Source organism: Hemiscyllium ocellatum, chromosome 33 (assembly GCF_020745735.1).
Source record: "Hemiscyllium ocellatum isolate sHemOce1 chromosome 33, sHemOce1.pat.X.cur, whole genome shotgun sequence".
Taxonomy (NCBI): domain Eukaryota; kingdom Metazoa; phylum Chordata; class Chondrichthyes; order Orectolobiformes; family Hemiscylliidae; genus Hemiscyllium; species Hemiscyllium ocellatum.
Window position 1 is genome coordinate 32,024,574 of NC_083433.1, and position 26,682 is coordinate 32,051,255.

The window sequence follows — 26,682 nt, forward strand, 5'->3', positions numbered from 1 at the left end:
AAAAAAATCAAGATGAAGCCATCCAAAGTTATTCACAAATTATTTGATAAGAGGATGGATGAAAACTGAACCTATTGTAATAAGTGGCTCAAGGTCAGCCTGGAGAAAAAATGTGTTAGGGCAGAAAAATGCTGAGTGATCATAAATTACCGTAACTTGCAGACAGCAAAATAGCAGCCGAGTTGTATTTTTAAAGGGAATGCATTTTATTTGTGTTTTCTTTCTATACACGCACAAGTAACATTGTCATTCAAATATTGAGAAAATAAAACAATAGCATTTTGTTTGGCATCAAGCTTGAATTGAGTAAGGATGATACCAATCAACTGCATTAGTGCACACTCTGGCTCATAATAATATCACCAGGATAAAGCAGAAAGTGGCGTAGGCAACTGAACAGACTGTAGATTTGTGTGATGACGTTTGGCATAAAAGACTAAAGAGCGGTAACATAGACGGAACTACATAATGTTAAATGCAAACATGAATAGAGTTACCTTGGTGTTAATGTACACAGGTCTGCTGAGAGCAGAAATAGTAAACATATGGGATCTTTGGTATCACAAATGAGACATTGAGTAAAAATAACCTGAAAATTCATAAAGGGTAAACATTGTTGTCACTGGAAAATTAAAATATAACCACAACAGGTCTGGCAGTCTCCGTGATGAGAGAACCAGAGACTGTGTATCCTACAGCAATCTTTGAGCCACCAATGTCACTCCCTCATCTGATTGGCCCTGTGCTAGTTAACACTTGGCATATATATTAGTCCAGAGGTTCAGTTTCTGAATTAAACACCGAACTCCTGACAGTGTCGAGACAGATCCTTGTTTATTGCCTGGTTTATGTTGTTTGTACCTACATGGATCAGCAAAATGGTATCCTGCCTGTCCCTTTGCAAATTCATTAACGGCCCTGGAACACCGCCTCCTGGACTCACATTCTTTGCTGCAGAAATGTATGTTGATTCCTGTGACCCTGCCCCAGTACAATTCCATTGCTTTGGTTTCTCCCACTTGATTGGCTTTCTGTTCCTCCTGGTGTCATAGTCAAGTCACTTTTTCCAAAGATAAGACTCCTGTACTCCTCCTCTCTGACTCCCCATACATAGCTCCTCACAATCGCACTGTCCTGTCACTGAACACTGACCAAATCAGACAATCTTACTCTAAAAGCAGTCATGGCTTCCTGGTGCGAATAATCCAATGAACATTACCCCAGCCGAGTCAATGTCTGTACGTCAACCTAAAGCTCACATGCTGCAGCTGTAGCACATTCCACATGCTGCTGACCTTAACGTGTTCCCATTAACTGGTTCTTCTTCTCAAACTTCAGCAAGTATTTACATATGTTTTCATGCCATTTCTTAACCCATGTTCATGGCTAGATTTAAATCTAGAGAAAAAGGTATTTCAATGTAAGTCCATAGATGTTTATAAAATTATGAGGGGCATCAATATGGTAAATAGACAAGGTGTTTTCCCTGGGGTGGGCGAGTCCAAAACTAGAGGGCATAGGTTGAGGGTGAAAGGGGAAGAATTTAAATGGGACCTAAGGGGCAACTTTTTCACACAGATTGTGGTGCGTGTATGGAATGAGCTGTCAAAGGAAGTAGTGAAGGCTGATACATTTACAGCATCTGGATGGGTGTACGAATAGGAAGGGTTTAGAGGGATATGAGCCAAGTGCTGGCAAATAGAACTAGATTAGATAAGGATATCTGGTCGACATGGACGAGCTAGGCCAAAGGGTCTGTTTCCATGCTGTACATCTCTATGACTCTAAGTGGTGAGTTGCACTCAGTAACTAACAAGATTCATATGTTCCCAACAGAAAGGATCTGTCTGACCCAATTATAGGGAAGCTGTTTTCAGCTGCTTTTTTCAGTAACTAAGGCCAACTATTTCCCCAGGGAAGTCTTGTCAAACCCTCCTTAAATGGGAATTTCACGCCTTAGCATATTGATTTCAGTTAAAAGAAATCTAATGATATGTCTAAACAAAATTTGATTTTTTTTTAGATTAGGTTACTTAGTGTGGAAACAGTCCCTTCAACCCAACAAGTCCCACACCGAGCCTCCAAAGAGCAACCCACCCAGACCCATTCCCCTACATTTACCCTTTCACCTACCACAATGGGCAATTTAGAATGGCCAATTCATCTGACTTGTACATTTTTGGACTGTGGGAGGAAACTGGAGCACGCGGAGGAAACCCACGCAGACACGGGAGAATGTGCAAACTCCACACAGACAGTTGCCTGAGGCAGGAATTGAATCCGGGTCTCTGGCGCTGTGAGGCAGCAATGCTAACCACTGTGCCACTTGCCACCCACAATTTGTCCAAAAGCTATAAATGCTTGTGCCCAGTTCTTCTTTCTCCCCTTAAAAAAAATCTCTAGTCAGACAAACTGCCTCTTCTTGAAGATTAAGGATGGTGGTAGAAGCGCGGTGTTAATTTCACTGCAATAATCATCCAGAAACACAAGATATCCGAGCCAGCACAGCAGCTGGTGAAACGTGAAATGGAAATAGAAGATCATAAAAAAGCAACTGTAACAACTCACAGTTTTCCTAAATATCCATCTGGTTCCAGAATATCGGTTAGGGAATAAGAATTATGTTTTTCACTTGGTCTGGACTCTGTGACTCCAGACTCCAGACCCAGCCTTCTCTCAGCTGCTTTTCAGGTGATTATTGGTAGACAACAAAAATGTTTGAATGCTTCACTCACACCCATTTACAAATGAAGAATATAAAATATACAACATTCAAGACATAATATGATGTAGTGCAGAATGGAATGCGACTGCTAAAAGCATGCTGACCCGCAATGATTCATACCTTGTGAATGACTCTAGACCCTGACGGACTCAGATTCCATGAGGTGATTTCAGACAATGAGAGATTGCAGAAATACAGAGGAGATGAGAAACCAGAGACAATTCAGATTAATGCCATAATGAAGCCTAGCTATTGCAGACAAACATGTGCGGAATAGCAGCACCAATTGAGAAGTTTGAATGGCCTCATTCGTTTGTCCGCCCTACTTCCCACCCCACCCAACCTCCACCCATCACTTGCACACCTCAACAGACTAAAGACTAAATACTTTGTTGTTGGAAATCCAAAGCAGACACTGATGGAGAGGCTTAGCAGGACTGGCAGCATCTGTGCAGGGACAGAGAGAGAAACAGAGTTCACGTTTCTGGTCTGCTCTGACTGTTCTTCAGAATGTCTTCAGAAATGGAACTGGAAACATGAGCAGTGTTTCTCTCACACCTAGAACACTGCCAGACCAGCTTGAGGTTTCTCCAGCATTCTCCATGCTCAATATTTCCATTGATAGATAACCTTATCTCCCACCAACATCCAGGGTTCCCCGTCTCCATTAGCACTGATGGGCTCTGCCACCATCAGCGACACAAACAGCAAAATCAATGCTTGCTGCATCATTGCTCATCACCATCCAGACACCATGTAAGGTGCAGGAGCACCAGAGTGTGTTAAATGAACAAACAGATGGTCTGATAGTTAATTATCTCACAGCTAAAGCAGGCATAGCCTCCACCTTAAATGTGCTAAAGCACCAGGCTACTGACTGTACCCATTGTGAATTGTGGGGAATGTTGCAGGCTTTTTATGATCTTCCATCACACATTGTTTGTAGCTGTCATAGCACACATCAATGGTTCTTGTTGGTCTGACGTGAGAATGGAACCTCTGAATTGTGGCCCTGAATTTCTGTCCCAATGCACTGCAGGATCCCATGAAACAGAAGAGACTCCCTGAGTGTGCAGTTAGCAGCCTGAGCTGGGCCTGAGAAGTCTCTGTTGGACGATTCTAATGAGCCTCTGCCTCATTGCTTCAGCTCAAACACCATCTGCCAAGGACAGGTTTGAACCTAGGACCAAAACATGACCTGGGACTATTGTCAACCATCCAGCAAAGGATCACTATGCCATCGCCTTCCCAATGATCTCATCCCATTTACCAGTGCTTGGACTATAGCATTGCCTCCCCTGGTATCTCCAACGCACATTGAAAACACAGACCAGTACAACACAAGAACAGGTCATTCAGCCCACCAAGCCTGTGACAATCATAATGCTACTCTACTCTAATCTTATCTGGCTGTAAATGGTCCATGTACCTCAATTTTCATGTGTCTGTATAAATGGTTTTTAAATTTTGGGAATGTAACTGCTTTGACCATCTTCCTAGCACTCACCATCCCCTTTGTGTTACTAAGTTTAAGATGTGTATTGTACCTTTAAGAGAGAGTGAAGTCTGCTTTAGCAGTGAAAGATGGCAGGCACCTGTCATGTGACTGATTAGCAGTGAAAAATTGAAAATATGTAACATTCGGCTGCTTTGTTCACAAAAGTTTGAATTTAACCAATCAGTTTAAATTATGCTCCAGGCTACGAAAACCAAATTGAATTTGAATTTTACTGTTTTGACAACATCAAACCAATGAGACCATCCAATGCTTGGGGTATAAATAAGCTGGCATTTTTAAAGTTAGCCAGCGAGAGAGAGCAACCTGCAATCTATAGAGAGACTTTCCTTCAAAACATTCTCAATCAAAGGTACCTTTTCTGTATGAAATGTCTTTGCAGCAAAAGACTGAAAATGACCCAAGGAGATCTTTAGCTAAAAGAAGACAGATGCTGACAACAGTCACTATCTAGATTTGAAAATTTAGTTGATGTAATTTTAATAGGGGCTTTTATTAGATCAGTATATTGTTATAGAGTTGGAGGTACATAACAGACCCTTAACATAATGGAGGCGTAACATTGTAAATAGTCATCATTTAATGGTCATTTTTAGAGTTAAAGAATAACATTGATATTTTTCTTTAAACAGTGGAATTTGGGTAACACTTTGTCAATCATACTTTAACAGATTACGAGGTGAGGTGAGCTTTAATGTGTGTTTACTTTAATTAGCAGAAGGGCTCACGGCTGTGTTGTAACAGTTTGGGGGCTCGGGTCCTGGTTTTCAACAGATTTAAACAGATCCAGTCTGAAATTTGGACAGATGTGAACAGTTTTGTGGTACAAAAGATCCCAGCAGATTTAAACAGTTGCCTAATTAGTGTTTAATTTTGGTTACTTGTGGTTGGTTAAATTAGAAGCGAGAGAAATGGCTGTTAAAATTGTTAAAGAAGTTGTGGGGTTTGAAAATGATTCCCAGATTTGCCAAGAAAGTTTAGAAGGATAGAAAAAGACCATATTTTTGGAATTATCAAAGAAGTTAGGTTTAGGTTTAACCAAGAACAAAGGTAAAGCTGAAATTGGCAGTGAGTTACTCAAACACTTAGGTGTATCACAGAAACAGATAATTTAAGTTTTTCTAACTCTACTGCACTTCAGGTAAATGGAATGAGAAGATAAACAAAGGGAGATAGAAAGATAAACAGAGAGAAAGAGAGGACAAAAGAGAGAGAGGAAAAAGGATGAGAAGGTTCTTAGCTGAGCAAATAGAAAGAGAATAAACAGACAAAAAGAGAGATGAAAGAGAAATAGAGAGAAGAAAGGGGGAGAGAAAAGAGAAAGGAAAGAGAAAAGGAGAGAGAACCCGAACTTCAGAAGTTGTGAAATCATCAGGAAAGTCAATTTAATAGGGTGGAGATGAAGAGAGAAGGGAGTGATATACATAAATATATTAAAACACTGCCACATTTTGATGAGAAAGATGTCAAAGCCTTCTTTATTTCTCTTGAAAAATTGGCTAGGCAGATGGAGTGGTCAGAGGACTTGTGAGTAATACCAGTTCAGACTAAGATAACAGATTATGAGGCGAGGTGAGCTTTTCTGTGTGTTTGGTTTAATTACTAGAAGGGTTAACCGCCGTATCACAATATTTGTAAAAAATACTTTCTTCGCACAATTCCTTTAAACCTTTGCCCTTACCTTCCTCCTATATCCCCTAGTATTTGGCATTTCCACCCTGGGATATAGACTGCAACTACATATCCCATCCGTGCTTCTCATAATTTTATGTACTGCTACCAGTAAGCCCCTCAGCCTCCAATGCTCTCATGAAAATAATCCAAGTTTGTCCAACTTCTCTTTGTAGCTAATACATTCCAATGCCAGGCAACATGCTGGTAAATCAATTCTGCAGCCTCTCTGAAGCTTCCAAAACCTTCCCTTGGTACAGTGACCAGAACTGCATGCAGTACATTGAATGTGGCCTCACTAAGACTTCTCTTATCACTGCAACATGGCTGGCTGACCCAATGCCCCTACTGATAAAGGCAAGCATGCTGAAGACCTTCTTTACCACTAAATACACTTGTGTTGACACTTTCACGGAGATCTGGACTTGTACTCCCAAGATCCCTCTATTACTTTTCTCCAAATATCTTTTCAATGTGATGAGAGTTTCTGCCTCCACCACCCCTTCCTGTAAATCTGCGTCACTCTGGTAATTGATCAAGGTGTATAGTTTCTTCCTGTCTACACTAGATATATCTCTCATCATTGATACTTTTCTATCATGTCCCCACTCAATCTCCTCTGTTCTGAGGAAAACAACTCCAGTAAGCCCAATCTCTCTCCATTATTGAATATTTTTAGCTCTGCAACATGCCGGTTAATTCCCTCTGCCCATCTCCAGTGCTATCACATCCCTCCGATCATGGGTATTCCAGGGGTGCACACAATACTCTCACTGTGGCCTACGCAACATTTTAGACAGTACTAGCAGAACCGTTCTCAGTGGCACCATGACTGATTCAGATCTTCGGTGAAGCACTGAAGGACAGTCTGAGCCTGGGACAGAGCCCTAAGCAGTTGAGCAGGAGGTCTGCAAAACATTACTTTTTCCACTTGGAAACCTGGTTCCGGTAGAACCTGTCAATGGCTGAGGGATGGACCACACTCTGAATTTCACCTGTTAAACCCTCATCCAGTTTCCCGTTTTGTTTGTGAGAAGGTTCATAAGTTGATTCCAGGTATGGAGTGACTGTCTTATGAGGAGAGGTTGAATAGGTTGGCCTTACACTCATTGGAGTTGAGAAGAACAACAGTCAACTTTATTGAAACATCCAAGATTCTTGAGGACTTGACAGTTTTGATTCAGAAAGGTTGTTTCACCTTGTGAGAGAGTCAACAACCAGCAGGCATCATCACAGATTAAGAGGTCACCCGTTTAAGGCAGTCAGGAAAAGGAATTACTTTTGTCAGAGGAGAATGAGTCAATCTGCAGAATTCTTTACAGTAGCAGGCTGTGGAGGTTGTGTCCTTAGGAATATTCAAGGCTGTGATAGAGAGGAAGGGAATTCAGGGTTACAGGGAAAAGGCAGGAAAGTGGATTTGAGGATGATCAGATCAGCAATGATCTTATTGAGTGATTGAAGAGTCTCAGTGGGCATTCTGTCCTTGGTGAGAATGGCCTCTGTGAGGTAGGAAGACCAAAACGACACACAATACTCCAGGGACGGTCTCACCATGTAGCCGTGTAAATTCAGCAAGGCATCCCAACTTTGGAACTTCAATCTGCTTCCAATGAGGGCCAACAAACCATTTACATTCCTCACAGCTTGCTGCAAGTCAGGCAGTGTTGGTTCACAATAAGAGCAAGATTCCAAGCAGGTTTAGAAAGAAGATCAGACAGGATGGTGACTGGTTCTGCTTCAGAGGGAATTATTGAAGAAAACAGCAGCGCATAAGAAATGTATAATCATTGGGAGACAGTTGGTGGTGTTTCAACCTGAGGGTCATCACATCCCTGGTGAGTGGAAAGACTGAGCAGGTGGGAGCTGGAAGCAAGGAAGTGAATGACTTGTTGACACAATTGCAGACGATAGGTAAAAAAAGAAGGTTGCAGGATAGATACAAACAGTTCATAGAGAGATTTTGATAGCTTAATTCAGAGGCAACATGTTGGGCAAATAGTGTATAATGTGGGAAGATATAAAGTTGTTTATCTTGGAAGAGAGAACAAAAAAAGTAAATTATTTTAATGAAGAAAGCTGCAACACAAAGGGACTGGAGGGTGCAGAATTGTGCATGAAATACAAAGCAAGCACAGAGGGACAGCAGGTAATCAGGAAGGATAATAGAACGTCAGCCCTTATTTCAAGGGGTTGGATTGTAAGCGCAGGGAAGTCTCACTGTAACTGTGAGACCACATCTGGAAGTACTGTGAGCAGTTTTAGTCCCCTTACATAAGGGAGCACATCATTTCACTGAAGGCAGTTCAGAGGATGTACAGTGCACTAGGAAGATTCCTCAATTCTGGTCTCCTTCCTATTAGAAAGTTGTTGTGAAATTTGAAAGGGTTCAGAAAAGATTTACAAGGACGTTGCCAGGTTGAAGGATTTGAGCTAGAGGGAGAGTTTGAAAGGCTGGGGCTGTTTTCCCTGGAGCGTCAGAGACTGAGGGGTGACCTTATAGAGGTTTATATGATCATGAGGGGCATGGATAAGATAAATAGACAAAGTCGCTTCCCTGAGGTGCGAGATCCAGAACTAGAGGGCATAGGTTTCAGGTGTGAGGGGAAAGATCCAAAAGAGACCCGAGGTGTAGCGTTTTCATGAAGCGGATGGTGCACGTATGGAATGAACTGCCAAAGGAAATGGTGGAGGCTAGTATGTTTGCAACATTTAAAAGGCATCCGGATGGGTATATGAATAGGAAGGGTTTGGAGGTATATGGGCCGAATGCTGGCAAGTGGGACTAAATTGGGTTGGGATATCTGGTCGGCATGGATGAGTTGGACTGAAGGGTCTATTTCCGTGCTGTAAATCTCTATGATCCTATGATATAGAGGAATTGTCTTATTAACAAAGGGTAAAGCAGTTGGGACTCTTTCCACTGCAGTTTAAAAGTATCAGAAGTGATCTCATATAAAATACATAGAACTCAATACAGGTTTGACAGGGTAAATGCTGAGGCAATATTCACTTTCAAGGGTGAGTCAAGGACCATTCTGTTACAATTGGACTTTCAAAGTCAGGATGCTTCGCTGAAGTTATACAGCTGCTTGGTGAGACCACCGCTGAATCATTGTGTGTAGTTTTGGACTCCCTACCTCACAGAGACCATTCTCGTCATAGACAGAATGCCCATTGAGACTGCTCAGAATAAAGGCATTCCAATTTAAGACTGAGAAGGGTAGGAATTTCTTTTCTCAGAGGGTTGTGAACATTTAGAATCAATCACTACATCCTTCCCGGTGCCCCCCAAGTCTGGAGATGTAGGCCTATTCTTTCTCATGTAGCTCCAGGGCAAGATCCTCTGCCTCAGACTCATACACATGGGAAGTGTAACAGACAATAGTGCGTCTCTAATAGCGGAAGGTTGTATATCTGGGGAAATTTGACATTTAACAGTCGGACCATGGAGAGTAGTCAAGATTAATGGTAATTTGTATTCCAATGCAGAGGACCTTGAAGGTGCAGGGCAGATAGATAAACTGATTAAGAATGCAGATTGGATACTTTGTTTTATGAGGAATCAGTGAGGTCTGCAGATGCTGTAGATCAGAATTGAGAGTGTATAGCCGGAAAAGCACAGCAGGTCAGGCAGCATCCAAGGAGCAGGAAAGTTGACATTTCAGGCAGAAGCCCTTCATCAGGATTTTCCTGCTCCTCAGATGCTGCCTGACCTACTTGCTTTATTAGCCAAGACATCAAATAAAAGAACAAGGAGGAGATGCTGGAATTTTAGAAGCTGTTGTTTAGGTCACAACTGGTACAGTCTAACACTACACCATAGGAAGAATACCTCCCACTCCCTCAGAAAGCTAAGGAAATCTGGTATTTCGACAATGACTGACCAATTCGTAAAAACACTCAACAGAAAGCATTATATCCAGATGCATCACAGCTTGATTTGGCAACTGCTCGGCCCAATACTGTGAGAAAGTACAGAGAGTCATGAACACGGCCCAGTCCATTACGAAAATAATCTTCCATCCATTGACTCAGTCTACACTACCAACAGCACCGAAAAAGCAGCCAGCAAAATCAAATACTCCTCTCGCCTTGGTTATAACCTCTTTCATTGGGTAGAATATACAACAGACTCAAGAACAGCTTCTTCCCTGTTGTTACCAGACTTATGAATGGACCAATCTTACATTAAAGTTGATCTTTCTCTGCACCTCATCTGTTGCTGTAATATGTAATTATGTAAGGTATGACTTGCACTGCACAGCATGTAAAACAACACTTTTCTCTGTATCTCAGTACAGGTGACAATAATAAATCCAATCAAATCTTACCTTACTTTGGGGGAGTCTGGTGTGGTCCATAACACCTTAAACCTATGTCTACCCTGGGGAAAAGGTTCTGAATATCCATTCTGTCCATGCCTGTCAGAATTCTGTGAACTTCTATTAGATCACCCCTCAGCCTCAACATCCAAGCAAAAACAGTGATTTGTTAAACTGTCCACCATCATTCATGACTGGAAGTGGCAAAATTGCAGAGCTTATGTTTAATCCATATGTTGTGGAATCACCCAGTATCAGTTTTTTCTTATTGTTTTGACATACAAGTATTTCTGTGTTGCAGCTTCACCTGGTTGACACCTTGCTTTTAGATATGCCTGGTGAATGCCTTCCTGCATTTTTCATTTAACCAGGTTTAATCACTGGTTCCATGTATAACTTTCCCATTCATCTGCTGTCCCTGCCCTTCCATTTGTTATTGTTTGGAAAGTACTTCCTTTATAGTTTGATAAATTTGTGTGGTGCATCTTGCATATGGTCCACTCTGCTACTCCTGTGCATCGGTGGTGCAAGGAGTGAATTTTGTGAATGGGGTGCCAATCAATTGGACTGTTTGTCCTCATGGTGTCAAGCTTCTTGAGTGTTGTTGGAGCTGCACTCATCCAGGCAAGTGGAGTATTCCATTAAACATATGGTTAACAGAATTTTGGGAGTCAGGAGGTGAGTTATTTATTGCAAGAGACTTAGTCGCTGATCTCCTTTTGAAGCTATGCTGTTTATATGGCAAGCCCAGTTCAGTTTCTTGTCAATTATAAAACCATATAATGTTGTTATCGTCAGAATTTAGGGATGGGGTGGGTCTGGCTGGGATACTGTTTGGAGCGTTGTTGTGGGCTTACTGGGCCAAAGGCCTAATTTCATACTTTAGGGATATTATGATTAGTACATGTGCAGTACAAGTGTACTTGAGATTCCAAGCCTGGTGTTGTCCAGTTTTAATGCATTTGGACTCAGACTGTTTCAGTACTTCAGGAGCTGTGAATGATGCTGAACATTGTGCAGCCATTAGTGAACATTTCTACTTCAATATTATGTAGGAATGAAGGTCATTCATGAAGCAGCTGAAGATGGATAGACTGAGGACATTCCCTGAGAAACACCTGCAGAGATGTTCTCGAACTTGGACCACTGATGCTAACAACAACAATCATCTTCCTTCTTGCTAGTTATTACTGCAACCAGTTTAGAGTTTTCTCTGGATTCTCATTGATTATGATTTAACTTGGGATCCTAATGTCATACTTGGTCAAATGATGGCTTGATCTTAAGGGTAGTCACTCTCACTTCTCCTCTGGAGTTCAGCTTCTTTGAACAAAGGCAGTAATTGGCTGAGGGGCAGAATCCAAGCTGGGCATCAGTGAGCAGGTTATTGTTGACGAGGTGTTGCATTATAACACTGTTGACAACACCTTCCTCCATATTTTCACATGAAACAATGGACAGATGAGTTATTAATTTAACACATCAGATTTGCCTTTGTAGAACATTCCTGAGTAAATTTTATACATTTTGGGTACATTCCAGCACTGTAGCTGCACTGGAACACCTTTGCTAGGTATGTGACAATATTTAGAGACTGATTTGGCAAGACTCACAAACTTTGCAGTATCTGATGCCTCCAATCATTCTGTAATGTCAGGTGGAGTGAGTTAAATTGGCTGGAGACCGATATCTGTGAATGTGGGAACTTCGGGAGGAGGCTGAAATGGATCACCTCCTCTGCATTTTTGGTGGAAGAGTCAGCCTTATTTTTTGCACTGATGTACTGGGCCCCTCCATAACTGAGGATTTAATAGTTGGAGAGCAGCCTTCTCATCAAATGGCTAGTTTAATTGTCCACCATCTTTATGACTAAGTGTGGCAAGGGTGCAGAGCTAGATCTGATGCAAAAACAGAAATTACTGGCAAAAAACAGCAAGCCTGTCTGCATCATTGGGGAGAAAATAGGGTTTCCTTGGTTGTGTATTCGTTTAGCTCTGTCTATTATTTATTTAGAACACAACTGGCCCTCTTTTTCAACTTGGAGAAAGTGAGGACTGCAGATGCTGGAGATAAGAGCTGAAAATGTGTTGCTGGAAAAGCACAGCAGGTCAGGCAGCATCCAAGGAGCAAGAGAATCGACGTTTCGGGCATGAATTCCTAAGAAGGGCTCATGCCCAAAACATCGATTCTCCTGATCCTTGGATGCTGCCTGACCTGCTGTGCTTTTCCAGCAACACATTTTCAGCTCTTTTTCAGCTTCATCAGGTTGTCCCTCTATATACCGATATTCAGTGCTGCTCTATACATGCCCTTTTATACTCCTCATTGAACCAGGGTTGAATCTCTAGCTTGATGGTAATGGGAGAGTGGAAGGGATAGAGTGAGAGATTTATACAGCATGGAAACACCTTGTCCACACTGAGCAGACATCTCAACCTGACATAGTCCTATTGACCAACAGGTGTCCCATATTTCTCTACTGTTTCCATGCTGTACATCTCTATGCCTCTGTGTCTTGATAAATCATTTCTTTGCAAGTTCCCATCCGGATGCCTTTTAAATGTTGTAATTGTACTCACTACCACCATTTCCTCCAGCAGCTCATTCCGTACACACAAAAGTGTTGCCCCTCAGGTCTCTTTTAAATCTTTCTGCTCTCACCTTAAACCTATGCCTTCCAATGTTGGCTCCCTGACCTTAAGAAAAAGATTTTGTCTATTCATTCTATCAATGCCTTTTCTGATTTTATGAATCTCTATAAGGCCACTCCTCAATCTCCAACAATGCAGGGAATGGAGCCTTAGCCCCTCCCTATACCCCAGTAGGTTATGTCAGGCAGATTGTCTATGAATCATGCAAAGTGTAATTCCATTGCTGCTGATGGCACACTGAACCTCATGGACACTGAGCCATGAGTTGCTAGATCTGTTTGAGATCTGCTCCATTGAGCACAGATGCAGTGTCTATAAAATGTGCGGCTGGCAGATTGGTGACAATGCAATCAATGATTTTTTTTCCCATTTGTTGGTTCCCTCATCCCTTGCTCCAACCCCAGCACAGCAGCTGTGTGCTTTTGGACTGGGAAGTAGGTTAGTTAAGTTGGCTGGATTGTTGGATTACAGGGCAGGTGATACCAATGGTGTGGGTTCAATTCCCACCACCGGACTTTCCCAGCTCAGTCAGCAGGTGGTGCTGCTGAACCTCTCTTGGTGGTGGATACTGAAGCCTCCCACACACTACATTCTCTGTCCTTTCCACCTTCATTGCTGTACTCAGACAGAGAAATTCGAGGGATGTGGTCATTGATAACCAGCAGAATGTTTCTGTGCCTGTGTTTAACCCAATGCCATGAGACTTCATGGGGTCCAGCACCAATGTTAGTCCCTTCCAGGGCACCCCCTCCCTGACTGTATCCCATGGAGCTGTTGCCTCTGCTGGCTCTGTCCTGCCAGCAGAGGCAACAGGACTTGCCCTGAGATGATCAGAGTGTTGTCTGTAAAGTGGGATCTCATGACTGTGACAAGGTTCAATTGCTGTTGGATTACTTTGTGAGAAATACAGATTAGATTAGATTCCCTACAGTGCAGAGACAGGCCATTCGGCCCAACCAGTCCACTCCAACCCTCCAAAGAGTAACTCACCCAGACCCATTTCCCTCTGAATGGGTCACTTAACACTACGGGCAATTTAGCATGGCCAATTCACCTGACCTGCACATCTTTGGACTGTGGAAGGAAACCCACACAGACACAGGGAGAATGTACAAACTCCACACAGACAGTTACCCAAGGCTGGAAGTCGAACCTGGGACCCTGGTACTGTGAGACAGCAGTGATAACCACTGTGCCGCCCTGCAGGTCAGTTTTAAATTTTATACAATAAAGAGTGAACACCTCCTTAGTTCTTTGAATCTTAAAAAAAAGCCAAACCAACTTGCTTTTTCAGTTGACAATAATTTAATTATTGTTCACTTCAGTAATTGGAGTGCACACCTAATTAATGCTCAATTTAGAAACTATAGTAACCAGCTGATTGTTGTTCAGTTCAATAACCACAGTAAACAGCTGATTCCTGTTCAGATCAGTAAATACATGACCTTTGCACTATCACATACATCAACAACATTATCAAAAAGGCCTGAATTCAAATATAGTCATGTTTGACCACACTGACACCTTCAGTAAAGAATGACCAGCTCCTAAATCTGTCCAGACAGCTGCCAAACTGGAACTGGACAGTTATTCACAGATTCCCTCACAACAACTTCGACAATTTAGAGATGTCTTTGAACAAGGGGTAGGTGCATGGAGCAGACAGAGTAATGGACGAGCATAAGGTTCAGTGCAACTTCCATCATTTATACAAAGGACCTGTCAATGGCAAATTGGTGACCATGCAGTCAATGATTTTTTTTCCATTTGTTGATTCCCTCATTCCCTGCTGCAGCCCCAGTCTAGCAGCTGTGTGCTTTTGGACTGGGCATTATGTCAGTTCAGTTGGTTGGATTGTTGCTTTACAGACCAGGGCGGTACCAATAGTGTGGGTTCAATTCAGATCACCTCACAAGTTCAGCTACATTGATGACATTTAGTGTGCTACATAAGCTCTGTAATTCTGTGCTCTGGACCAGATCCTGAATGAAGGTGTTACAAATGTGATGGAATACTGCACACATGTCACAAAGAACAAAAATAATAAAACAAAATTTACAGCCCAAGAACAGGCCTTCGGCCCTCCAAGCCTGAGCCTTGCATTGAATCTCTCACCAACCATATCTAGTGTATGTCAGCTCCACAATACCAATATCTAAACAGAATTGTGTATCTATATTAACGGTCAGCATGATCCCAGCCAACATCCTTGTGTGTGACTCGAGACAGGAAATTCATGCAAATGTTTTCAATATTGTATTGAACATTGACAGCAAAGTCTTATTCTTGAAGATCATAAATCCTTGATTGTCCAGTTAACAAATCCACCCTTTTGTTGAATTCAGTTTTAAGTCTGAAACCTAATGATGATTCTAGTTATTGCGTCCAAGATCAAATTATTGTTTGGCCCATGCAGTTATAAATCGCTCCTATCTATGAACCATGTGAGTAATCTGGTGTATGAATGTCAGTGTTAATATGATGCTATGTATTTGGCCATGCCTCTAAAAGACTGACAGGTTGTTCCAAACAGCATATCACTTCAGCTCTTCACAACAAGCAAGGGTGCAACTGCTTGCACCCAACCAACTTACACTCACAAAACCGAAAACCCAGTGTTCACCATTAATCATAATCAATTGCTGGCTGGTTCGGCATTTATTGATCATCCCTTGTATCTGTTGAGAATGTGCTTGCTGGCAAATGGGACTAGATTTATATGGAATATCTGGTTGGTATAGACAAATTAGACTGAAGGATCTGTTTGCTTCCTGTATATCTCTAATAGCCCTGTGATTCTGTGTGTTGATGAGTTGCTTTCTTCAACTGCTGTTCATGTGCTTTACATACTCTAACAATATTGTAATGAATGACTTTAAAGGAATGACCATATATTTCCAAAGCAGGATGGTATTTGGCTTGGAAGGAAGCTTGCAATGTGTGGTGATCCCATGTATCTGCTGCCCTTGTCCTTCTAGGTGATTGTGGGTTAGGACAATATTTTTTTAGATTAGATTACTTACAGTGTCGAAACAGGCCCTTCGGCCCAACAAGTCCACACCGACCCGCCGAAGCACAGTCCACCCATACCCCTACATTTACTCCTTACCTAACACTACGGGCAATTTAACATGGCCAATTCACCTGACCCGCACATCTTTGGACTGTGGGAGGAAACCAGATCACCCGGAGGAAACCCATGCAGACACGGGGAGAACGTGCAAACTCCACACAGTTTGTCGCCTGAGTGGGGAATTGAACCCGAGTCTCAGGTGCTGTGAGACAGCAGTGCTAACCATTGTGCCACCGTGCCGCCCACAATGTCTGAGAAACTTTGGTGAATTTCTGCAATGTATGTATAGTTGGTACAGATTGTTCCGATTGAGAGTCAGAGGTGAAAATAAAATGGATGTGGTGGCAATCAAGTGAATTATTTTATCCCCGATGGTGTCAAGCTTCTTGACTTTTGTTATCACTCAGCTGGGAAGTATTCCACCATACAGCTGTCTTGTGCTTGCAGAGTGTGGACATGCTTTGAAAAGTCAAGCAGTGAGTCACTTGCTGCAGTATTCCAAGCTTCTGATCAGCCCTGTCCTCGCTGTATTTCTTTGGTTAGTCCATTGCGTTTCTGGTCAATGGTCACCCTAAGATGTTGACAGTTGAGGATTCAAGATTAGAATGGTGCTGAAAATGCACAGCAAGTCAGGCAGCATCTGAGGAGCAGGAAAATCAATGTTTCGGGCAGGAACCATTCATCAGGAATGAAGATGGAAGTCTTGGGGGTGGAGAAATAAATGGGATGGTTTGAGGCTGGGGTGAATGTAGCTGGGAGTGCAATAGGTGGATGGTCGGAGAGGTGGGTAGAGCGGATAGGTGGGAAGGAGATTGATAGGTGGGACAGGTGATGAGGATTGTGCTGAGCTGGAAGGTTGGAACTGGGGTAAGGTGGGGGGAGGGGAAATGAGGAAACTGGTGAAGTCCACATTGGTTCCCAGGGGTTGAAGGGTTCTGAGGCGAAAGATGAGGCGTTCTTCCTCCAGGTGTTGGGTGGCGACATTTTATCAATTCCTACTTTGGAAATAGAACTGGTCTGACTCAAGGTTGGAACACAGACAGACTCTAACCTCCCATCTGTATTTACATATTAATGAATTGAATCCTATAACCCATCTCAGTTGATAAAAGACTTAACAGCAATCTACGTTTGTTCAATATATCGCATCAGTTGTATGACATGTTGATCTTTTAATATAAATTCTGTGCCCTATGATCTTGCCCCACCTGATGAAGGAGCAGCAAATCTGAAAGCTTGTACGCTCAGTGGTTAGCACTGCTGCCTCACAGCACTGGGGTCCCAGGGTCGATTCCAACCTCGGGCAGACACTCTGTATGGAGTTTGCACATTTGCCCTGTGTCTGCGTGGGTTTCCTCTGGGTGCTCCAGTTTCTTCTCACTGTCCAAGGTCAAGTGAATTGGTCATGCTAAATTGCCTATATGCTAAGTGCATTAATCAGAGGGAAATGGGTCTGGGTGGGTTACTCTTCAGAGGGTCAGTGTGGACTTGTTGGCCCAAAGGGCCTGTTTCTACACAGATTAGGGAATCTAATAACCTGTGTTGTCTGATGATTAACTTTCAGGCCTCATTCCTGAAGAAGGGCTCATGCTCGAAACGTCGACTCGCCTGCTCCTTGGATGCTGCCTGACCTGCTGCGCTTTTCCAGCAACACATTTTTAGCTCTGGTCTCCGGCATCTGCAGTCCTCACTTTCTCCCTGATTATTAACTTTGTCCACCCTAGTCCAAAACCGGCACATCCACATCAGAGTCTGTCAGGGTTAATGAAGTTAAAAATCACACAACACCAGGTTATAGTCCAACAGATTTAATTGGAAGCACACTAGCTTTCGGAGCGATGCTCCTTCATCAGGTGATTGTCAGGTGATGAAGGAGCGTCGCTCCAAAAGCTAGTGTGCTTCCAATTAAACCTGTTGGACTATAATCTGATGTTGTGTGATTTTTAACTTTGAACACCCCAGTCCAACACTGGCATCTCCAAATCAGGGTTAATGATGCCTCTCATGTGAGCAAACAGATTATTTCTGTTCACTCCACACTCAATTTGGAACACATTTAGATTGAAAAATAAGTATTTGGATATTTATGAACTGTCCATTCACAATTTTACTTGTCATTGTGCAATTTTTCACAAAACCTAAACTGAGTTTAATGTTGAAAGGAATGAAATATAAAAACATTTAATTTGAAATAAAATGAAAAATTAGGAATTCTGCTGTGACTCCAATTTATTTCCACCTTGCATAGACCTGACACATTAATCTTTCCAGGCATATTCTCATTTTGAAGGTCATGGTCCCATTCCAGAGATTTGAGCACAATGTCCAGCCTGACGCACCCTGTGATCATGAAAGATGCTGTAGAAATGCAATTCTCTATTTCGTGTTTGCCTTTTGTTGTTGAGTGATTGAAAAACAGCAGATTGCAACGGCCAGGAATCAATCCTGGTCAGCTACTTAGAGGTTCTCCAGCTATGCTCATCAGAAAACCACTTTCGCTATATATTGATTGCATATAGAAACAAGCTGATGTGTAGTTCGAGCAATAGTTCCTGATTATATTTTCTGTTGCTCCAAAGTTGGAAATTTTGCAGTGAAATAGGAGAATTGAGAAGTAATAAAAGATTGCCTTTCCTGACTTGATGGTTCTTATTATGCCCCGTGCCACCTTTTCATGGGCACAATGCAGCATTTTTGTTTGATTGCTCATTATCTGAAATAATCAATAGCACTAACACCAAGAAAATTTGACGACAACCCTTGAAGTTTTAGAACATAGAACAGTACAGCACAGAACAGGCCCTTCAGCCCACAATGTTGTGCTGACCACTGATCCTCATGTACACACCCTCAAATCTCTGTGACATATGCATGTCCAGTAGTCTCTTAAATGTCCCCACTGACCTTGCTTCCACAACTGTTGCTGGCAACGCATTCCATGATCTCACAACTCTCTGTGTAAAGAACCTGCCTCTGACATCCCCTCTATACTTTCCTCCAACCAGCTTAAAACTATGACCCCTCGTGTTAGTCATTTCTGCCCTGGGAAATAGTCTCTGGCTATCGACTCTATCTATGCCTCTCATTATCTGGTATACCCTCTCCTCCTCCTTTTCTCCACTGAAAAAAGTCCGAGCTCAGTCAACCTCCTTTCATAAGATAAGCCCTACAGTCCAGGCAGCATTCTAGTAAACCTCCTCTGAACTCTCTCCAAAGCATCCACATCTTTCCTAAAATAGGGCGACCAGAACTGGAATGCAGTTTTCCAAGTGCGGTCTAACCAAAGTTTTATAGAGCTGCAACAAGATCTCATGACTCTTAAACTCAATCCCCCTGTTAATGAAAGCCAAAACACCACATGCTTTCTTAACAACCCTGTCCACTTGAGTGGCCACTTTAAGGGATCTATGTGCCTGCATACCAAGATCCCTCTGTTCCTCCACACTGCCAAGAATCCTATCCTTAAACAGCCTCAGCAATACATCTCTGCTCTCATACTGAAGCCATCTCAAAACAAATGCTAACATTGCATTTGCCTTCCTAACTGTCAACTGAACCTGCATATTAACGTCCAGAGAATCCTGAGTCAGAACTCCTAAGTCCCTTTGTGTTTTAAATATCTGAAGCCTTTCCCCATTTAAAAAAAATAGTCTACACCTCTATTTTTTCCTATCAAAGTGTATGACCATGCACTTTAGTTATGGATCTCCATGGTATAGTGTAACAGCAACCACTCCAGAACACACAAATGGAGCAGCATTAGGACATTATTTAAGCAGACAAGGACACAGTGCGGCAACCCAGATCTCCAGAAAGGACCACCTATTCAAAGAATTTGAATGAAATGGGTATCACAAGAACACTCTCCTCCAGTACTCACTGGACAAATCCAAAGAAGAAAACATTACCTGACCAGACACAATAGCAACCATACAACACATCAAGGACACAACAGAGATCACTACCTGACTACTCAGACCTCTGCGAAACTTAGCCCACAAACAAGTAAACACCTTCCACCAGCTCCTCACAAACATTAAAGTCCCAACACCCACATCCAACAAAATCAATGTTATCTACATGATACCCCACAAAGACTGTGTAAAACACTACGTAGGCCAAACCAGAAGAAAACTGACCATACGAGTGCAAAAACATTGGCTCACCACCAAACATGATTAGTCCTCTCTCATTTCCAACCACACCGACAACAAAGGACACAAATTCAACTAGGACAAGGCAAACATCCTAGCACAGGCAATACAGAGACATGCCAGTGAATTCCTTGATGTCTCGCAATCCAACCAGAACTAAATCAATGGACACATTGAAATGGACCCCATATACAAACCACTCAGATACAGAACCAGAAGTACCAACAACCAGAGAGACATAAATACCAGGGGGGTCTGAGTACCAACACCTTAACAAAGACGCACTGATGGTGTCGCCTAGTGAAGTAAACAAACATTTGCAGAAAAACGCACTGGCTTGGCAAACAAATCCACAACGTCATCCACAATCCGAGTTACAAATCTTCTCAGTTTCATCTGCAAACTAGCAACAATGCCCTCAGTTCCTTAAACTTGAAGATAGCGAGGACTACAGACACTGGAAAGTCAGAGTTGATAAAATATGGAGCTGGAAAAAGCACAGCAGGTCAAGCAGCATTACAGGAGTAAGAGAGTGGACATTTCAGACAGAACCATTTGTCAGGACTAATAAAGGATCCTGCCCAAAACATCGACTCTCCTGCTCCTCAGTTCCTTCATCCAGATTGAAGAAATGTTTGTGGAAAATGCTCCCTTTCCCGGAAAGGATATCCTACAATGGAAAATTGTTTGGAGTTGAAACTTCATTGTGGAGAGCCCTTTGCAAGACTAGATTCCTTTTTATCCTTTTATTGCAACTAAACTTTAAAATGGCATCCATGACGATTTTAGTACATTTTTAATCTCTTCTCTGAATTTTCTCTGGGTCGCTGCATAAATACATGGGTTTTGAAAGCAACTCAAATACATGAGGAAATACCCAGTTTCAGAGGCAATGTATGCAGGACTTGTCCTGTCACCATGGTAATAATTAGTTTCTGTCAACTTGGTTATTCCTAAGTTCACTGAATGTGTAAACCAAAGTAATATAAAACTGAATGATACAGAAAACAATAAAATAATGGATTTCCTTCGATTCTCCACTTGTGAATCTCTCTCATTTTCAGTCTTGTGTTGACGGAGTTCGGTGCGGGTTCTATTAGACACTAAAATACGTCGGATAGTTAGAGAATTAAACAAGACAATCAGTGTAATAGGAAGCCAGAAGACCCAGCTGCTGTAAAACCAAACAAATGCAATACCTGCAGATGAAGAAAAAAAGGCAGCACTTGACCTGCAGCCCCATTGCACTTGGTTAATTATTTGCTGAGGCTCATATGCAAACAAAATTGGTAATTCCTTTGGCAAGATTAGGACGGTGAGCGTTGTTATAATTGTGATTGCCGTTCTTTCAGTACAGTACTTTGTTTTAAACTTCTGGCAACAGATCACAATAAATCGGTCAAATGTGAAGGAGACCACGCACCAAACAGACAAATCAAAAGCTGCAGCTTTCATATATATGATGACCTTACACACAAGAGTGAGGGACAGGAATGAAAGTGGAAAGTGATGAGAGAAAATCCAATAAACAATTATATCATCAATAATGACCAGTAGGTCTGTTATCGCCATGGCCAGCATATAAACTGAGATGCACTTGGAAAGACCACAGTTTCTTTGGAAGAGAATCACAATAGTCATCAGATTTGCTGTAAGAGAAAGAGAAAGAGGTTTCACAATATATTGAAAGTTGTGAGTAACATGCATACCACACAAATGCAAGGCAATGACCATCTCCAATTGGAAACAATTTAAGTAATTTCCTTCAGTTTTTTAATGGCATTACCATCACTGAATCCAACAAAATCAACATCCTGGGGGTTACGGTTGACCAGAAACTAACTTGGACCTGCCATATAAATACAATAGGTTCAACAGAGGTCTGAGGTTTGGAATTCTACAATGAGTAACTTGGCTGCTGAAATCGAAAACTGGCCACAAGGCACAAGTCAAGTGTGTGATAGAATACTGCTCATGATCATTTACATCTAGAAGGATTAGGACAGCAGACACATGGGAACATCACCAACAGCATGTTCCCCTCCAATCCACTCACCATCCTGACTTAAAGAAACAACACAGAACATAGAACAGTACAGCACAGTACAGGTCCTTCAGCCCTTGATGTTGTGCTGGCCTTTTATCCTACTCTAAGATCAAACAAAATATTGATGATATAATTGTACTAACTTCCATGTGCCTATCCAAAAGTTGTTTAAATATCCCTAGTGTATCTGACCCCACTACCACTGCTGGCAGTGCATTCCACATACCCTCCACTCTATGTCGAAAGAACCTACCTCTTACATCACCCCAAACCTTTCTCCAGTTACCTTAAAATTATGCTTCTTCGTGATAGCAACTTCTGCCATGGGAAAATGTCTCTGGATATTCACTCTATCTATGCCTCTCATCATCTTGTACATTTCTATCAAGTCACCTCTCATCCTTATTCACTCCATAAGAAGTCGCTAAGCGTCATGCTAAATGCTGTCAATCTACCACCATTCTCTGTCTTCTCTGGGCTAGCCAATTTTGTATCCAGACAGACAGACTTATTTCCTTGTATCCCATGCCTCCTTACTTTCTGAACAAGCCTATCATGGGGAACCTTATCAAATGTCTTGCTAAAATCTATGCGTACCACATTCACTGCTCTTCATTAAAGTGTTTTGTCACATCCTTAAAGAATTCAATAAGGTTTGTGAGGCATGACCTGCCCTTCACAAAGCCATGTTGACTATCTCTAAACAAACTACGATTTGATTTAGACTTGGAAATACATCTCCGTTCCTTCACTGTTGATGGGTCAAAGCCCTTGATCCTCATCTTTAATAACACTGGGAATCTATCTGCAGCATTTCAAGAGACAGCTCACCACCACATTTGAAAAGGCAAACATTTAATAAAATGCTGGCCCAGCTATCAACGCCCACATCCATGAGCAAATGTAACGAAAATAACAATCAGCGCCTGACTGAAACAGATCTGGAGATACCTGCTCAAAACAGTTCAATTATCAAAATACTCAGAGCTACCAGTGTACAGGAGATTGTTTTGCTAACTATCCATAATGGGATGCTGATATCAGGGAAAAAGTTTACTAATCCACAGTGAAATATGAACAGGAGATTAAAAGCAAAGAGGTTACAATGTCTCACCAGGAAGAGCAACAGCTGCGAGGATCGGGTAGTAAATCTCTTTCACCAGCAGAATGACTGCTTTCCCAATTTTCTTGGAGTGTGGATGACTTCTGTCAGGGATGAAAGATTCTGACTGGCTCTGAACCATGCAATGTACAGGAATCTATATTTATACACAAGAATCCATATCTATATGTATATTTATTCAAACCACCAGGGAGTCAATCAGAAAAAAATCATCACAAACGTTAATTATAGTCAATTAACAAAATTAACATTCTGACAAGTTATCTGTTTCTTCTGACATGCCAGATTGGAGAAAAAAAGAAACAGCATTAATATTAAACTATTCCATTCAGTTTTACTTTGAAATGAAACGTGTGACCGCAGGTCCTAACTGCAAGCTGATTTCTACAGAGCTTCTCTCATACAAATCATAAACTCCTTCCCAACATTGATGATGAAAAAAATGAAACAGTGTTGTGATATCCCTTGTAATGCTACTAGGAATTAAGCCCATTTGTTTAATAATCTTATGTTCAATTGTGTAATAGACTTCTGTGCAATTTTATAGTAAACTCATATCCATGTGTATAATATATTTATGTTTATTTGTGAAAATAAATAAGAAAATGCACTTTAACGACCACCAAACCTGAATCAGATCATAGTTTGCAGCAAACTGCCCGGCTTTCAGGACAACACTATACAATCCTGTCACATCAGATGCTGCAAGACATGTCAGAGTGCCGACACAGATACCACCATTACACATGGGGACACGACCCACCATGGACGTGGCTGATACTCGTGCAATTCAGTCAATGTTGTCTATCTCATATGCTGCAGGCAAGGATGCCCTGAGGCATCGTACATTGGTGAAACCAAGCAGAGGCTACGGCAACAAATGAATGGACACAACACAACAATCAACAGACAGGACTGTTCCCTCCCAGTCGGAGAAGACTTTAGCGGTCCGGGACATTCGACCTCAGACCTTCGAGTGACTGTCCTCTAAGGCGGACTTCAGAACAGGCAACAATGCCAAGTGGCCAAGCAGAGACTGATAGCCAGGTTTGGTACCTATGGGGATGGCCTAAACCGAGACATTGGGTTCATGTGACATGACAGGTGGCCCCACTGCACTACACACGCACACACTCACTGGCACACACATACACACATACTCCTCCACACACAAGTTTTCTTTCATACACAGACACATACATTCCCATACTCACATCCACACACACCCTCCCACAGATTTATACCTCTTTACACTCACACACATACACATAATCTCTGATAGACACTCATAACCCCACCCCCAACTCACATTCCCACATGCACAGACATACACATGCAAGTTTATGGGATGATTTTGTACTTGCAGAATTATATTTTATTTTGCTCAATAACTGTATGAACCCATGTAAGATTCTGTAAGTCTGATTTTTAGATTAGAATCAGTCTGAACATTGTGGGACAGACAGCCTCAAACAAGCCACCTCACACCTTCAATGTATTATCTGGGCCAACATGGCACCTATTGTTAAAGTTCACTTGGCAATGTAACTTTTAAAAAGCTCTGCGATTTACATGTGAAAGAACAGAAACCAACCTATTCATTCTAAAAGATGACAGACTTAACAAACAATCCAGGTCTTTTTCAATATATAATTTGAGTTACATAACACTGTAAAGTTTTGCTATAAATTCTGTGTCTTATCATCTTATACTCCACAACCACCTGATGAAGAGCAGTGCTCCGAAAGCGAGTGCTTCCACATAAACATGTTGGACTACGACCTGATGTTGTGTGATTTTCAACTCATTAAAGTAAACTTGTTAAATTTATTGGTGTAAAAGCATGTGTGTATTCTGGTAATAAACTTGCATTCAGTTGTGTAAGAAACAACAAGAGCTATAAAGACCACATGTAATAGGGACAGAAATAGACCATTCAGCTCCTCCAGTCTTCTTATCTATTCAACATCATCATCCAACATTCCTCACCTCCATGTTCCTGCCCTTTCCCAGTAACCCTTTCTTCCCCAATTGATCAAGAATCTCTCTGTCTCAGCCTTAAATATACACAAGGATTCTGCCCCTACAGCTCCCTGGGGCAAGGAGTTCCAAAGACTGAAAACGCTCTAAGAGATCAAATTCCTCCTCATCTCAGTATTAAATTGGTGCCTCTTTATTCTGAGATTGTGCTCGCTGATCTTAGAGTCTCCTATGAAGGGAAATATCCTCTCGGCATTTTCCCTATCAAGCTCCTTAAGGATCCTATCTATTCCAATGAGATCACCTCTCATTCGTCTAAACTCCAGTGAGTACAGGCCCAACCTGTTTAAGCTTTGATCATAAGACAATCCCTCCATTAATGATTTTGCGATGATATCAGTAGGTCATCACCTTCTCTCTTGAAACCATCCAAGCACCACATCCACAAACATCCATTCCCTCCAACACAGCTATCAACAGTGCATGTTATCTCCAAGATGTTCTGCAGACACTCAACAAAATCCTGAGACAGCACCTTCCAAACACATGACCACCTCCATCTAGAAGGACATAGAGCAGCAGATACATGGAAATACCACCACCTGCAAAGTCCCCTCCAAGGCGCTCACCATCCTTACTTGGAAATATATTGCCATTCCTTCAGTGTTGCTGGATCAAAAACTTGGGATTTCCTCCTGAAGGATCTATCAACAGCACATGGACTGCAGGGGTTCAAGAAGACAGCTTATCAGAACCTTTCTAAGGATGAATATGGTGGGTGAGCAATAATTCTGGCTCTACCAGCCATGCCCATATGTCATGTGGCTGTCAAAGGCCCTTGTCCAGCACAACAAAGGCCCCTATCCTGCATGATAAAGTTTAATGCAGGAGGCTTTTTGCAGGTAAAAGGGCACTGAGCAAATGGGAGACTTTCAAAAAGAAGATAATGAGAGTTGGGGCCAGTTCCTGCTAATGTGAAGGGCAAAATCGGCAGGAGCAGTGAACTCTGGATGGCTAGCGATATTGAGGCTCTGGTCAAGACAAAGAAGAAGGCATATGTCCAGCGCAGATAGCTAGGATCAAGTGAATCCCTTGAAAAGTACAGAGTGTGTAGGAGTGCACGTAACAGGGAAATCAGGAAGGCAAAGCGGAGACATGTGAAAATGTTGGCATATTAGGAAATGGAGAATGCAAAAAGATTCTACCAATGCATGAAGGGTAAAAGAATACTTGGGAGACAAAGATCAACAAGGTTGTCTATGTATGGAACTACAGATGATGGGTGGGACCCTAAATAAATATTTTGCATTGGTATTTACTGTGGAGAAAGACATGGAAGCTGGGCAACTCAGGGAAATAAATAGTAACATCTTGAAAACCGTCAACATTATGGGAGAGGCAGTGTTGGAGGTCTTATAAT